The following is a 5,257-nucleotide window of genomic DNA, read 5'->3' as shown; positions in this document are numbered from 1 at the left end:
ATGCAAATACGGTCTAAGGGGTAGCGAACGTCACCTTTCGGTCCTTAATTCACCCTAAAGTGTAAACAGCTTAACTTTCGCCCTCACTGCACACTACAAAAAAAACACGGAAAACTGACGGAAAAAGTGACGGAAAAACCAAGCCGTCAGATAATAAGGAAAACTGACGGTATTGTGACGGAATTTCCGTCGGTAGTGTGTTCCTGACGGATTTTCCGTCATAAATAAATGGCGCGTTGAATATTGGCCTTAGCGCCATAATAAGTGACGCATTTATGACGGATATTCCGTCAGTAGTTATAAATTATGTCGGATATTCCGTCAGGAATTTATATTTGCTGACGAATATTCTGTCAGATATGACTTCATATAGGGACTGACGTCTGACGGAATATCCGTCATAATTTTTAAGAACATAAAGAAAAAAAAAAGACAGTTCTCACTTTAATCCCCAAATCAGTTTCAACCTCACTCTCACTTGCAAACCCTAACGCCCAAACCCGAGCACCACTTCCAACACTGTCCCCGCCGGCCACCACTGCCCGCCGCCTCCACCAGCACTCCGGTAACCCTCCTCTCCCTTTTCTTCTTTCCTTTTTCTTCTTTTCCCTCTTCTTTCCAGCACCGTCGTCACCTCTGTCTGCCACTGCCGCCGCCGCCGCCACTGAAGTCCTCCGCCCCGCTGCTTTTCTGTCTTTTTTTCTTTTCTTTCAATATAGGAACACTACATCATCGTAACTTCCGACATTCTACCTCTGGTATAAACCCTAGCTTTCCTCTCGCTATATTCAATTTTAGATTCCTTTCTATTTTTCTTCATTTTGCGTTAACTCTAACACTTATTTAAATTCGAGTATATTCATTGCATTTATCGTTTCCTTCATCGTTTAATGTTGAGATTGGTGCTGATTTGCTTGAATTTTCGTAATATATATGTATGGTGTTGTTAATTTATTAATGTTCCAAACTTTTTTCAATTGGGTTGTTGGATTTGGATTTTTTTTGCTGGAATCGTGTTTTTTTGCCACTTTATATGTGAAATTGTGATCCTGTACTGATGGCCTTATGAAAGTCGTTATCTTTACGTTTGGTCTTGGTAGAGATCTAATAATGTAAGAAGGGATTTTATTGAAGAATTGAGAGGTGTAGTAATCAAGTATTTTGTTCATGGTCAATTATAGTTCGTTTCATTTCTTAAGTTATGGAAGGACGTATTTTCGTCGGATTATGATCAGGTTTGGTGATGGGGCCTGCCCTGCTTTTTGGTAGGAATTGAGGTTCAATGTTAATTGTCTGCCGGCATACATATGCCTTTTTTTTTCCTTGTTCTTGTTTATTAAATTATATATTATGTTTCCCCAGGTTGCTCAACATCTGATTCTTGCTGGGCATGATGTTCATATGGTTTCGGCAGCTCCTGACTTCATGTACACAATTGAAATTCAATCTTCTCGCCTGCACATTCGAAAAGTAAACTCCTTATTCTTCTTAATTGTCTATAAGTGCTTGCTAGTAAGTAAGAAGCTTTACTTACTCATACTAACAAGTTAACAAGAACGATTGGCCATAGTCTTAAATCTTTGTTACAATGATATAGTACTGTAAACAATTGGACATCTATATCACATTAGATTAAGAGTTTATGATTACTAACCATTGACTAAGAGGATGGTTGATGAAAATTGATTAAATAAAATGATGAATAAGGCTTGTTTTTCTCTTCTTGCTCCTTCATTCTACCACCTGTTATTCATCCCTTCTACACTCTTCTTTTTCTTTTCTTTTGATCTCATCTCTTTGGCAATATCCTAATGAGTAGTATCATGAAAATAGGTGGGTTGGAATATATGTAGTAGGTTAATTCTAGTTCTATTTGGGCCAGTTTTATAAACAATGCTTGCGTATATTTGACCCGACACTATTCGTATACATGTAGTCATATAAATTTGATCTATGATTCTGTACAGATTTAATACATGCCTTCGCAAACTTACCAAAGGATCTCAACTTTATTCAGCACTCAAATCATCTAGGATGGAAACTGTAAGAAGTTTTAGCAAACTATTGATTTTTAGTCCAAATTTGCAAGTGCTGTAGTTTTTGTCGGTTGATTAATGGTATTGTGGGACTTTTTCAGGAATGAGGGGGGAAAACCAATAATAATATATCCAGCATTATATAGTTTAAACAAGTCGGAAATATGGTGGGTTATCAAGCAAAGGGATCTCCCAACTTCTTTCTAATTGTATACAGGTTTTTTTTTTATCTCCATACTTTCTAATTATTATGTTCTTCAATAATAATTACTCCGTATCAAATTGATTAATTAGTTGCTTCTGTTATGTTAGTTATTCTACTTTATTGCGTTTAAAGTTCCCTCCAGTACCTAGATAATGCCATAACGGGTTTGATCTACGAAATATGTGCCTTTAGAGGAAAAATAGTACTTTGTACTTGGGATTCTTTTCTTTTTCATTTGTTTAGCCTTTTTTATTGTATAAGAGAATTATGTTATTAATTAAAAGTAAATAAATCATCAGAAAGATACATACAGTATTATAGTAGTCCGTAATTTTATATAATCCATTATAAAAGTCAGGTAGAATGACTGGAATTTTACTGTGCACGGCAAGAATAACCTTTTGAATTAGTCAGGTTTATTTGTTGATTAGGTGGGTAGTGACTGGAATTTTAATGTGCATATTGATTCTCTCCCTTGGTTATTTTGTGATTTACTCAGAGATTAATTGTGGATTGCAGGTGGTGTTGGATTGTGGAGCAGTTCAGCCATATGCTTTGACAGTAGATTGTTTAGCCTCTTGGGAAAAGATAATATACTAACATTTTGATGAAGGATCTTTGTAAAGAAGGCATTTAAAACTTCATTTAATTTGGAAATGCGAACATTTATATTTCCAGCATAAAATTACTAGCTACAAACCTTTCACTCACTAGTCAGCTAGTTGTGAGCCACTTGGGGCAGGAATTTCTTTTTTTTTTTTTAAAAAAAAAAGTCGATTTTTCGACGGAAATTCCGTCGAGAAAAGTTGACTTTTGTTGACTTTTCGTCGGAAATTCCGTCAGAAAAGTCAACAAAAGTCAACTTTTCTGACGGAATTTCCGTCAGAAAGGTCAACTTTTCAGCCCAATCCCAGAGAATACGTGCGACGGATTAGTAGTCAGTAGTCCGTCAGGAATGCCTATAGTGACGGAAAATCCGTCAGGATTGCGTTTTTCGTGACGAATCGTAGTGACGGTTGATTCCTGACGGTTTTTCCGTCAGGAACCCGTGTTTCTGACGGGAAAAGGCCTTTATTGACGGATTATTTCCGTCAGTTTTCCGTGTTTTTTTTGTAGTGGCAATACTCTATTGTTCGCTACAAGTCTCGCCTCTTCCAACCTTTCGGTCCAGGTCAAGGATCACTAGGAATTATAGGTCTAATTGCGTCGACTCAATTAGAAAGATACAATTAAATGTAGCATTTAACCAACAAAGACTATACTAGCATTAACCCAATAAATCAATTACTCTCCCTTCATAATTATGGATCCCCTATAGTCTTAGCATAATGGAAATTAGCTACTCATGGCCAACGAATTAACAATAACAGTCATATACTAATAAACTAGATCAAGAGGCATAATAAGGGAATTAATGAGATCTACTAGCATAAGAGAAATAAATAACAGTAGAGAAATTAAGGGCAATAAGAAGGGAATTGAGAATAAAACTAAATAGAATTAAAGTCTAAGAGAAGAGAAGAAATTACAAAGGGATCCGACGGAGAAGCGAAGAACGCCGCCCAAAACGTTGTAACGTGATGCGAGTAACAGAAATGTAATTGATGTTCTCTTAGGTCTAGGTAATCTCTTATTTATAATAAGAGAACTTATTATCTAAGATAAAATAAATATAACATAACATAAATAAAGTCTCGACATAAGCCTTCTCGATCGAGCTTCCTTGCGTTAAATCTTCTCGATCGAACAGACAGGGAGACTGTTCGATTGAGCATCTCCATTAGAAACTCCTTCGATCGAACAGACATCGAGGTCGTTTCGATCGAGCATTCCAAAGAGATAGCGACTTCCTTTCGATCGACTGTTTGAACACTTAATCGAACATACTCTTCAACGACTACTAGATTTACTTTAACGCCTTAAGTACGACTTCACGCACTCCAATGCAAATGACATTTCCACTTCAAATATACTCTTTCTCCAAATGCATGCAAAACGGACGGTAAAAGGCTCGATTTAGCTCCTCTTCGGTTAATTCCTGCAAATTACATAAAGCGAACCAAAGTAGGATATTCGGGGGTATTTGTAGCTAGATGCTACATAAATAGTACAGAAATGCGTGTAAAAATGAGGTAAAAACCTTATATAAAAGACACGCATCATCGCACAAATGAAGAACAATGAAATATGAAAACAATTAAGGGAAAGGAGGGAGGTTAAGAGACACTTCCTGCGTATTATAAACAGTTTCACTCGATCGAGTGATTTTAAATCACTCGATTGAGGACTTTCAGCTCCAATTCACTCGATCGAGTAAAATTTAACTCGATCGAGAACTCCCTTATTTTGCCAACTCGATCGAACAGCTGCAAAACCCTCGATCGAACCCTTTTCCTGCAATATCCTCTCGATCGAGTACAAAAAGTACTCGATCGAGTGCTTTTCCTCGTGTATGTCCTCGAGATGCGTTAAAATTTCCCCAAACCTGCATAAAAACACTCGCAAGCATATCCCAATATACCAAATACAAAAAGTAACAGTCTATAGTCTTTATAACTACGCTAAAAATGTCTAAATTCTAATTTGTCCTAATAAACGCAATAAAACAAATCCAACGGAAATTAAAATTAGTTTTTACAAATTGTTACACGGGGCATTCCCCGCTCACTTCTCAAAACAATTCAGTAGCACCTCGGAGGGCTTCTGACTGGAGGACGTCCCTTCAGCATTATCGACCGTCCTCTTCATTCTCCAGGAGCTTGAACTTGAACTATTAGGAGGAGAATAGTTGACGTCCACATACGCACGAACGTTTCTCGTCCTTATTCCTTTCTCACCCGCTTTAACGTTATTACTCCCAGCTTGATTGATCTCAATTGCACGACAACCTTTGACAGCTCCTATATTTTCATCTGTACCAACAGCAAGGAAAATAAACGAATTTTCCTTCTTTTTGCTCTCAAGCTGAGGCGGAGGGGTCACGATAGCAACACAAAATTCCAAATTTTCATCTGGA

At 37.2% G+C, this 5,257-nt stretch overlaps 1 long non-coding RNA gene across 3 annotated transcripts; it reads left to right on the top strand.

Moving 5' to 3' along the window:
* The first annotated feature begins 403 nt into the window (after nucleotides 1-403).
* LOC141615101 (uncharacterized) lies at nucleotides 404-2,951 on the top strand. 3 transcript variants are annotated; one of them, XR_012529620.1, is made up of 6 exons: nucleotides 404-565; nucleotides 623-758; nucleotides 1,363-1,470; nucleotides 1,968-2,043; nucleotides 2,138-2,253; nucleotides 2,761-2,951. It is a non-coding gene; the product is annotated as an uncharacterized LOC141615101 (long non-coding RNA). The 3 variants fall into 3 exon arrangements; XR_012529619.1 differs by having other exon boundaries at nucleotides 406-758; XR_012529618.1 differs by lacking the exon at nucleotides 623-758 and having other exon boundaries at nucleotides 407-565.
* Nucleotides 2,952-5,257: the final 2,306 nt, after the last annotated feature.

The sequence above is a fragment of the Silene latifolia genome, chromosome 11 (genome assembly GCF_048544455.1).
Source record: "Silene latifolia isolate original U9 population chromosome 11, ASM4854445v1, whole genome shotgun sequence".
Lineage (NCBI taxonomy): Eukaryota > Viridiplantae > Streptophyta > Magnoliopsida > Caryophyllales > Caryophyllaceae > Silene > Silene latifolia.
This window is presented reverse-complemented; position numbering and strand designations above follow the sequence as displayed.